Source organism: Copadichromis virginalis, linkage group LG22 (assembly GCF_057382275.1).
Source record: "Copadichromis virginalis isolate Kocher_CV1m ecotype Utaka linkage group LG22, C_Virginalis_male_GT1.1, whole genome shotgun sequence".
Lineage (NCBI taxonomy): Eukaryota > Metazoa > Chordata > Actinopteri > Cichliformes > Cichlidae > Copadichromis > Copadichromis virginalis.
Window position 1 is genome coordinate 30664920 of NC_140638.1, and position 12076 is coordinate 30676995.

A 12076-nucleotide genomic window follows, 5' to 3' on the forward strand; every position below is an offset into this window, starting at 1 on the left:
AGGGTCCAGTTACCTAGGTAACGCTCAAATCTCTGGTCACCACAAAGCTGCAAATTGCTTCCTGTTTGGATGACCCTTATGAACTAAAAGCAGTTGAAGTGAAGTCACTTTGAGGTCCATTTGAAAGTTGTGTAGACATCTAAGTGGAAGAATCTAAAATAGCTAAATTTAAAGCAATGCAGTACAAGACCTGACAGCAGGTTTAGTGGGTATGAAGACTAAATGACAAAAGGCTCAAAGAATGGATAACAGATGCCATACTTGTTTCTCTCGTCCGTGTATATCAGCGAGGAATATCAGCATTAAAACCATTGATCTAATATTTTTTGAGGTCCCTTTGTGCTGCCAAAATGGCTTTGACCCATCAGGGCATGGACAGAGGACCTGTGTTAGCTGATGCTAGTAGCCCATCCTTTGTACCTCATGCTTGATTTGATTGGTATGTGGGGAGTTAGGAGGCAAGGCCATCTTGGGTGTGTTCCAATAGATTGCAGATTGCTGTAATTGAAGTCTTAATTTGTATAAAAGCACAGAAAAACTTGTTCATGTGAAACACTGTTAGTCTGTTAATGTTTTTGTCCAGATTTTTCACCAGGGGAATTTATGGACCTCTGTTTTGTTTTTTAAGCATAATTTTCATGTCTCCGAGCAGTCCATGCCCATGCTTTATTAGTCTGTTTCCTCAGTGAAATAACAGGGGCACACAGACTTTCACATTCTGTTCTCACCACATGACCCCTGTAGAAATCCATAGAAAATATAGTTTTTAGCTGTTATTTGCTGACTTTGCCAGTAACACAGACTTTACTGAACTGCCATTCCTGGATGAGGGAAAGAAGCTCAGGGGATTGGATGCATAGAGCTCCACAGAAGTCTGCAAAACATTGCAGCAACAAAATAAAGCTTTCTTTAAATTCATCTAAAGTACAGCCTTGGCCGCTGAGGCTGGATGGTCTGCCTGGCCTCACTACTGTAGGAAGCACTGCAGGTAGCTTTGAGAGTCCATTGAGAATGCAGAGTTTGAGCTGCCCAAGGCCACATCAGACCTCATCAGGCCAGCTGTCTGGATCCAGGTGTTGTTTGAGTCGAGAGGGTTCACCCTCTGCTTCGCCCACAGCTCGCGTTGGGTGTATTTTTACTCAAGGCATGTGTGCGCATTGTTTGTGTGCGCCTTTACTAAAGGCCAAACTAGACAAATTCGACTGGACACCCGAGGAGGACCACGTAACCTCGACGTGAGGAGGGGATCGAACCTGCCAAACAATCAGGTTAACCAAAATGACAGCACAGTGATGGAGGACTTGATATGGGAAAAGACAGAAAAACTCCCCGAGGGATTTGATTGATGGTCTTTTTGTTGTTCATGTGAACTGGCATTAAAAACAAAAAATCTTTGAGGTGAGAAACAAAGTGTTGCCGGTTTGTAGTCACGAGTGTATATCAGCTCAGCGATTCCCAGATTATACAGAGGGAGATGCTGCAACAGCTTGAAAATATGACTTTGTGGAGAAAACTTTGAAAACAAAACAAAACAAAAATCTCAGTTTCTTTGCTTCCAGCAGAAACGAATCCTTTACCAGCACTGTTGCCGCGGTTCTGTCCGAGTGTGTCATGAACCCTGCTTTCACATTCATAATCCCGTTTGCTGATCTTTATATTTTCTTGAGCGTTTGGGAAGGTTTAGTTCTTATCATAATTTTGTCTTAGTTTTAGAGCTTATTTGTTCCCTCAGTGTCAACAGCTTGAAAAAAGAAAGCGACTGGACTTCTTTAAAAGAAGAAAGAAGTCCAGTTGCCTTCTGTTTTTTTCGAGCTCTGAAGACTACCTTGCCCTGGATGACTGAGTAACTACATAGACTTATTCCGTCGGTATTCCCCATCCTATCCTCTTAGTCATTTTCCCCAAGTCAAGTTTTATGTGTCTATGTTTCCCCATTTACTTACAGCTTTAAAGTTCCTCTTTTATTTTGATATTTTTCTGTCTTTTGTGCCTTTGGTTTTGCTTCCATGTGTCTCCTTATCTGGACTGAGTTAGTGTTGAGGTAGTTACTCAAAAACAGTAATGTATTACACATTACTCCTTACTTTTTAAAAAACGAATTCAGTGAGTTACTTCATTATTCACTGGTGAAAGTAATTTGTCACACTACTAGTTACATTACTATCTCGTGACCAGAGACCATGCAGCGTTTAAAACGTGGATGTACTGACATTACTTTAAGTTTTAGTCTGTAAAAAGTGACAAAAACATTAGCGTCTGCTGTACACTCTGTGTGGGAAGAAAACTTTCTACAGCGAAAAATTAAACTTCAAATCTGAGCAAGCACCTAGCACGCCACCACGGGAATGTGAAATTCACAGAGAAACCCCCGCTGTGACACCGGGCAAACCTCCACCTGCCACACTCCTGCTAAACAGGTGACAATAGATTTAAGAGCGACAGGACTGATGCTGAATCTTTGATTTTATTTATTTTCTGCTGTGTTTTACTTGCATCTATTTGAAAGAGTGAGTGTAAACACAAAACATTATTTTATTTTGTATGCTGGAATATGCAGAAAATAGGTTTAAATGTTAAATAATTTCTTCAAGTCAAAGACAGTTGCATATAATTAGATTTGTGCATAAAGTTAAAAGATGAAAACTAATAAAACAATTTTTAAAAAGAGACTTTTATTTGATTACATTTTATATGATGGATTATGCAGAAAAAATAGACCTGGGCTGAAAGGTCTCTTGCTTTATTACGTATTCAGGTTGTGTATCATGTCTTTTAAAAGTAACTAAGTAACTAAGTAACTAATTACTTTCAAAAGTAAGTAATCAGTAAAGTAATGGTATTTACTTTTTGTAATCAGTAATTAGTTACTAATTACCTTTTTCAAGCAACCTGACCAACACTGCTCACTACTCTGTTAAATGCCCTGAAACACGCTGTCCCATAATTATCAGTTAACAACATAAAAACACACAAACACAAATCCCTATCCCAATGCTGACACACATACACTCTTTCTTGCCCCCACCGCTCCCGCCCTTCTAGACCACTTTCTTCTGATTGGCTGCCTCTCGCAAACAGGTTTGAACTGACCATCTTAAGCACATCCCCTCTCTGTGACATCACAAAGAGCTGAGAGTAGAAAAAAACCCTGAAACCGAGCTTTTAGAACAGTCTGAGGAAGCTCTCAGCTCGCAGGGATTATACGCACCCACACTGACCTCATTAGTTGAAACTTTGGTCACGTTTAATGTGAGCATCCATCACTGCAGCGGTATACATATGAAATAAAGTAAGGAAAGGAATAATGGGTCCCCTTTAATAACTAGGGAGTGAGCCGAATGTCACACAGATGTGCTTCTTTATCGTGGACGGCTGCAGAAAGCTGAGTCAGAACATGAATATTGTTCTTGGGGAGCGAGCAGGGAAATGTCTCCTCCCTGCAATTACAAGTTTCCATGAATAATTTTTAGCAATATGTGGAGCGGAGAGGTGATAAATTGCATTCCTCTGCATTCAGTGCGTGCATGAAACACTCAAAGCAAAGGGGGGTAATGACGCAGGGAGGGTGGTGGTGGGGTTGGCGGTGGAGGTGGCGCTTTCCTTTTTCTGATTTGTCTTCAAAGTTCTGTCTGAATCATGTGTCATTAGCTGGGAAGAACCCGATCATGTCATTTACACACACATGCACACACACACTTCCTATATATGTATATATACACCACGTAAGGTAGTATTTGATCCCAGATCTTTAGCTCTGGGGAACACGGTGTTTTTCTTTACTGTTTACATGAACACATGTCCACACCCACACACATATATACAAGCGCACAGCCACACACGCTCACGCCTCGATCAAAGGGATCCCTGAGAAGAAGCTCAAAGGCAGGGCTTCTCTTTACCCCTCTATTTCACCTTAAAAGAATACCTGCTTTGAAGAAGCACCATGAAGAGGGATGTATCATTCACAAACATTAAAAAAAAACTGAATGTGGGATGAGTTACGGCTGCGTTTGTGTAAATGCCCCGAAGGTAGAAGGCAGGTGAAGGGTAAGAAAAAAAGAAAGAAATTCTCAGTAGTCATGACATTTCATTACAGAGCTTTGACAGTTAAGAAAGGGCCTCTGATCTCCATCTGCAGCCAGCCTTTGAAGGCCTCGATGCATTTCTAATTATTAGTGCACTAAACCAAGTGTGAAATCCTCTTTTGGTTTTGGAGATTATTTATAGTATTTGTGCATTTGAGATGCTGTTCAGTGAAGAGAGGCGGGAGGGACCACGGTCTGAGATATCAAATGGGCTGAGAGCCCTGTTTGATGTTGCTGTGTTACTGAGGCAGCAGAGTCTGACCGTGACCGTCCAGCTGTGGTGGGTCAGGAGAGCCTGAGTGGAAAGCCAGAAGATGAGTCTAAAGGAAAATGAGTGTAAAGCATGTCATATTTTAAAGGAAAAGATGATATTTTGAAGAAAAAAAAAGACCCACTATTGGTTCTGGTTATAAATATTTCTGGATTCAGACTTGACACATGCTAAATGGTGAACTGGAAGGAAGTCATGATGGTTTTTGGTAGATTGTTCTGAACCCGTAAAGCTCGGCACAAAACCACTAATTTTCTCTATATCCAGTTCCAACTCAGCGTAATTGGACACGTAACTCAAATTAAATGTCTTTCTGATGACACAGGAAAGGGCAAGAAAACCTTGGGGTTAAATGCCTCTACACTCTACCACAACTGCTAGTATGGGGCTGGATACCACAATCCCACTCAACTACTGTGGTTCTCTTTTGTCATTTCTATAACTACACAGCCACCACATCTACTTTGGCAGCCAGCATTTAGTTGGCAATTTGGATCAAACCATTTCTTCTAAGATGTAGTTGATAGAATCTATAAATCCTTCAGACAGGCACTTTGGACAAGGAACAAGGAAAAGAGAGAAAAACAAACTTCGGAGCAGAAAACATAAATGCATATAATAAATATCCTGAAGTCCCATTAAAATTATACAGATCACTCTCTAGAACCGGGGTGTCGAACATCGGCCCAGCAAAGACTTCAGTCCAGCCCACTGGACAGCTTTGGAAAATGTGAAGGACTGCACAGAGTTTCAACTTTCAACTGTATTTTCGTAAGTTTTACATCTGTCTTATTCATAAAAATCATAAAGGCTGTAAAACCCTCACGACGCACTTTATGCACTTTTCTCAGACAGGCATTGTCACGATGAGTTGTGTGGCTGTCGGTGGCTGGACCCACGTGCAGGACTCGGAGACAAAACATTAACTTAAACTAACTAGACAGGAGATGCTGAAGGTAGACGACCATGGATACACACACAACAAACGTGGAGGACGCAACAACTGGCAGGGAAAAACACAGGGCTTAAATACATACTGAGGTGATTAGGGAATGTGAAACAGGAGGAGAGCACAGCTGGGACTCATCAGACATGACAAGACAAGGGGAGGCAAAACTCAACACATTGACATAGTACACAGACTTTCAAAGTAAAACAGGAAACTGAACAGACGAGGACTAAACTAGGGGATACAGTGACAGAAATCAAACCCAAGAGAATCAAAACACATCATGAAAACAAAGATAACTAATACAAACAGAAAAACACTGAGTCCACAGACTCAGGACCGTGACAGGCATGAACATTTTCACTTACTGACCAAGCCAGCTAGTATTAGATTTAGCTGAAAGCGCCACAAGTCTTATCAAAAATAGACTCATGTCTGGTTTATACACACAGACAGATCCTTACACAGTGGCAAATATCAAATTGACAAACTAGAAGCTGAAAAACAGTGGGTGGTGACCTTGCATCCATCTTTTATATACAGTCTATAATTTTTCCTCCCCTGACAGCGTGAGCCATGAGGCAGACTATATACTCTGAGTATAGAAGATGATGTATTAGATGAGCCAGACACTTAGGCATTAAGTTCTCAGTGCTCATGTTTAAACAGATACAGCGAAAACCTTTACAGTGCAGGATTTGTGGCGTCATCATTACCCTGGTTAAAAATGAAGTCATTCACCTTTTTCTATAACATACCCTCCGTGAATCAATCAGCTGGAAATCGACTTCATTAGTTGCCACTCAAAAATAATAATCCTGCTCTTCTGCAAGGAAAAACCAGCTACCGGCGGATGTTGACATAATATAGTCATACTAATAAAAATCTGCACGTAGGACCCGTGAGTGCAGCAACGACCCACTTCATTATTAATAGAATGAAACTGTGTTCACACAAGGAGATGGAGACTAGTAAATTCCATCACGCTGACAGTTAAAGTGTGCCTACAACACAAGGAAATCTTCATTTCATCTGTTTTTGGCACCACCGCCCTGCCCGAGAGCCAAAATATCTCCCCCAGCCACTTTACTGTTTGCTTACTGATGACACAGAACCAGAGCTGAATGCAAACCGTTACTTAAAGTCCTCCCGAAGGTAATACAGGATATGAAAACTTAACGAGCCACGGGGCATTATGATAAGATATATATGTCTATAAACACCTTGTTGGCTTTTCATTTGGATCCAATGAAGGTGGCCGGGTACCATAAATCAATACTGTACGTATACCTTTAGCAAGAGAGTGCTAAAGAGAGGACTCGCATCAAAAAGTGAATAAAAGAGAGGGAAAGCCCCTGAGTGTAAAGCACATTCTACATATATCACATACAAGTGCCCACCTTTGTGTGCACACACGCTGACAAATAGAGGCACTCACGGAGAAATCAGAACTTTGATGAAAACAACAAATGAAAGCCTTGAGTGTGAGTAAACAGACTCCTCTGCCTCCTGGGTTAAGAAATGGCCTACTTATTTTCACCACAAATCACAGCGGTGAGACAGACATATCAGATATCATTACTCTTTAAAGCTTTAATCCGAGTGTTTGGGATGTTGGCAAGGTAGTAGGTTTACATTATTTTGAGTGTCAGGCAAAAGTCTTGTCCCCTGGCGGTTCAATCTAAAATGATGTAATTCACACTTAAACTTGCTATTTTTAGTGCACTTGTGTGTTTATGTCAACTAGTACTGTGTGATATAATGCTCGAAAAGTTTATTAAAGGACCTTGTCTACTTCTCAGCCTCAGTAGCAGGAAGGGGAGGGACCCAGGATGTGTCATCAGCATCGACAATTACTCCAATGCTAACTATCATCACAGATAAAAACACATTGCCTTGTAGTGGTGTTTGGTGTTTATACATCATCAGTTTCCATCTTCTTAGTAGAAAGAAGCTTACATTATCATGTACGGTCAGAGGCACGTAGAGTTGCAAATGTTCCCAAAAATCAAGTTTGTAGCTCAACATCTGCGCTTCCCATAAGTGTGCAACTTGTTGTGTTTGATTTGTACTACATTGTCCATTTAATGTACTACACAAGTAAGAAGTGTACATAGTGTACTGCATGAAAGTATCCAAATTGAGACATGCTATGTATATGCTGCCAAGTGTTTAAATCTGCATTACTGTGGCATTTTGTGGCACTAAGTGTGGAAGAGAAGCAACTGAGTTGGGCTTCTGGCACCTGATAAAGCCAAGTGTCCGTTCACTGCTCTGTGAGTTCAGTTCAGGACAGGGCTGTTAGCTCAGAAGCTAAAGTAACGTTCCTTAACACCTGACTTGCTTCTTTTCTTGATTGTCCACCATTTGGGAATATGCAAGTTTTCTTATTTAAAAAGTGCTCACTGCTACTGAAATACACTCATTAAATCATTCTGTGTGCATTATGTGATCATTAGTTAATGCTATCTCAAACTGCTGGTTACTGTTGTTCAGAGTTGGCAAAAGGTACCACTGCTGACCAAGGGTGTAACTTTGTGTTCAACACTGGGGGGTTAAGATCCCCACTCAGAAGGATAAGGGGAGTGTCTGAGGACAGGCAACCACACCGTACTGCCAAAAGCATTAGGTCGTCTGCCTTCCCACGCATATGAACTTGAGGGGCATCCCATTGTTAATCCATAGGTTAGTCCAGTCTTTGCAGTTATAACAGCTTTGAGGTTTTCCACAAGGTTCAGGAGTGTGTCTATGGGAATGTTTGACCATTGTTGTGGCCATTTTTGTTGAATGTTTATAAAATGCAATTTGTATTCATTTTTGTTTTTTCTTTAAAGGTGTAAGAATATTCTGACCTGGTTTTGTTATGTAAATTTGTAATAAATTTTATTGGAGAAGCTTTTGGAAAGTGATTGGTTTATTAGCTTATGGACCCTCCCATTAATCAAGAGATTAAGAGCACCCTGGATGGGTGTGGTAAAGAGGTTTTTCGTTTTTTGTTTGCCAAATGTCAGATGGGAAGACGGGAGGGTTAGAAAATGATTTTTTGACCACTTTTGAAGTTGTTAAAGCAAATTAAGTTAACTTTCGTTTAATTTTAAGTTTTAAGAAGTTATTTGGCTGATTTTTGTTTATAATTTTCCACGAAATAAACGGCATATGATTTTTAAACAATGGAGTCAGAAGTGCATTCTAAAACAAACCTCCCGTTGCCACCCACGGCCTTTTCTTGGACTTTTTTGGTGTTTGGAACGTAAAAGGCCGCGACAACCATTCTTCCAGAAGCGCGTTTGTGAGGTCAGACACTGATGCTGGACCAGACTTCCAGTCTGCGCTCTAATTCGTCCCAAACGTGTTTTATCAGGTTGAGGTCAGAACTCTTGCAGGCCAAATAATTTATTCCACGACACACTTGCTTATCCATATTTTATGGACCTTGCTTTGTGCACTGATTCACAGTCACGTTGGAACAGGAAGGGGCCATCCCCAAACTGTTCCCACGAAGTGAAATATTCCAAAATGTCTTGGTATGCACCTGTGGACATGGGAGAACACCTGAATTCAATGATTTGGATGGATGACTGAATACTTTTAGCAATATAAACAGAGTGAAGTGATTTGCAAATCTCACGGATCCATATTTTATTCATAGTAGAGCAGAAGAAGCATATCATATATTTCAACTGAGACATTTTACTCTTTTATGAAAAATACTGGCTCATTTTGAATTTGCTGTGCAGCATCCCCTCTGTTTTCAACAACAGTTCATAAACATCTGGGAACTGAGGAGACCAGTTACTGGACTTGTGGAAGAGGAAAATGGTCCCATTTTTGTCTAGAATTCTAGATCAGGACCTATGACAGGATCCAAATTACTTGGACATAAAGTACTTCTTTATTTACACCAAAATGAGCTAATACACTTTTTAATAGAGGAGGGGACAGTGATATATCTGAAATAACACAGCAAGAGTGTCACATTACTTATTTACTGAAGCAAAAGATGTTGCAGAGAAAATTAAAGTTTTTGACTGCTGAGTCTTTGGCATTTCCCCCTGTTTTTGCAGTACCAGCAGAATATGTAAGTAGCCTCACTAATAGCTTTTCCTTGGACTCCTGTCTCCAAGTAGTAGAGCTCCAATTCTAATAATAGTCTAGAGGTATAGCATAATGATACACAAAGAGGCAGGCATTTCTCTTTAACAAAACAAAGGATTTGCATCAAAAATCAAAACAACCTGTCTATAAATTTTAACGATTTAGTGTTACTTCAGCATTTCTTTTGCTTCAATTCCTCTTCTGTAAACCATCAAGAAAAATAATCGCCCTGCCGAAAGGACGGGGGTGTAAAGTAAAATCTTGCACAGAGGTGAAAGAGAGAGTTGTTTTCTGTGGCGGCTGAGCAGTGAGGGAGGGATGGGGAGTGTAGAAGGGTTGGGAAGAGGTGGGGATAGAGGAAGAGGAAGGGGAGTGGGGTGGTGTTACAGACCTAAGCAGGTGTGACAGTTCTGAAAGCTTTCATGGGGAAAAAAAGGTTTCTCTGGCCTTGTAGCGATGCTAAACTGAGCGTGACCCTCAGACTGAACCTAGCCATCCTTTTCGCTCACTCTCACTTGCTTTCGTGCCTAAACCTCCCAAGAACAGGAAAACCCTCCGCTGACAGCGTGAAGACTAAAGAATTTAAGTGTACAAATTCCTATTCTCCTTCTATTTGTCCTGCCACCGATTTCATTCTATCTCTATTTTCCCTTTACCATCGTGGCTGGAGGAAACATACTGTAGAGATAAAAGCTTTCCATTTACAATGGGATATCATCCATTTAGTGTCTCTTCTGATATGATGGTTTCCAACATGATTACATTTAGTCAATATGCATTGAATTATATTGGTTTTATGCCAGATACCAGCCAGAAAACATTATTGGAGCATGATATGGGAGGTTTTTTAGCAAGCAGCATTTTTCTAGGAATTTGTGTGTCAAAAAAAACAACAGTCCACTGCTCCATACTGAAATACATTTTGACAAGAACATATTTATTCTAAATTCGTGGTCTGAGAGGATGGATCCTTTAGTATTCTTCTGAATTCTCATCAACTTCTAACAGCAAATCACACGTTTCACTAGAATCTCAATAACTATATGGAACTGCATGGTTCTCAGATGATGTATCGAAGTTCATTTGGTAACCCTGTAACTGTTTCTCCGGTGCCACTGGGAGGCTGTATGGAAGAGGATTAGGAACACTAGGGAAAAATGTGGGGATGTGTTTTTTTCAGTCATGCTAACATTTACCCTAAAGCACAGCTGTGCTGAAGTCCAGCTTCACTGAGGCAGTAGTCTCCAAGTCCTGTTATACTGCAGTTTGTAAAAACGGCAGTGAAACCTGCCATAAGGAGCTGCTGAGAATTTCATTAGTTTGACTTTTAGTAGAGTTTCAGACTCCCATGATGCTCCAAATGCTGTTTCACATGCTCTTCTGCCCTAACAAGGATGAAACTCCAGGGGAGCGCTGAATTCTTGCCACTTTTACGAATCTGTGGGGCATGAAAAATGGTCAGATGCAAAGATCTGGAATAGTGATGGCTTATATAAGCCTAACCCCAGTGTTTACCTCCTTCCATCTGCCCCTGTTTATCCCAGACTGTGGCCCTGTATGTTAGGGGACATGGGAAGTCCACACGAGCAGAAGGCAAGAGCACAAGCTATCCGATTGGAACTCCTCCACCTGCCAAGAGAAGTAACTCTTCCTTTTATGAGCCAATTGAAATTCAGCTCACAGGCGATCCATTCTGTCAATGACATGAGGAGTCAGGACAACCTTGCAACCCCCAACACTAATAACACTGTAATGGTCAGAGATAGATCAAGCTGAGCGCTGATAGTTAGAGCAGGTCTTCAGCCTCTCATAAGTGTTGACTGCAGTCAATTTTTGCCTTCATTTGTTTTGAGCAGATGCATGCCTGGGTACACCTGCGGTCGATTGTAATAGTTTTCAGTCCGGCGGCCGACTGACAAATGATCTGCAATTTCAGCTATTCGCTCAAAGAGGATCTGCCCAGGCATAATGCATGCCACTGTATGTACTCAAATAACCAATATACAGGAAACCGCCTTCTTTTACTTTGCATGGACCAGTCAGCTGTACCCTCTGACACCATGTGCTCCACAGAATGGCACTGCAAGGTTCATTACCGCTTCCAGAATCAATCCTTGAGCTGTTTCTCCCAGACATTAGGCTCACGGCTGCTTTTCACTCACACATAAGTGTTTTTGAATCAATAGACAGCTGAGAGGAAAACGTGTAATTCGACTGAGAAAGGGTTTCTGTTGACAGACCCACTTTAAGCTGCACAGAGACCCGCTCCTTGTCGTTGTCGTCACTGCCACTAAGGGGCAGTAGAGAGCCTCAAATGAACGCGGCACATCTTCAGGGCACACCATCTTCACTGAAATTCTGTTTACTAATTAAACACTGTGGGTGTCATCATCTATTATTATCCTGCTCACACCACTTAATATACAACCGATGTTAAAAGGTCCTGTACAACAGCACATAAGAGATAGAATATTTCTATTGCTACATATGTATGACTTTAACTGCACAGACTAATTGTATTCTTCATGTGAGAAAACGATAATATCCACAAGACAGATTGAAGTATTGTGGCTTACTTCTACAGACATCACAGCAAACATATGAGGACATATTTTAAAGCATGTGGCCTCTCTTGAGCACCTCTAGTTCAGCAGGCCACCCTATTGTATCTCTAAG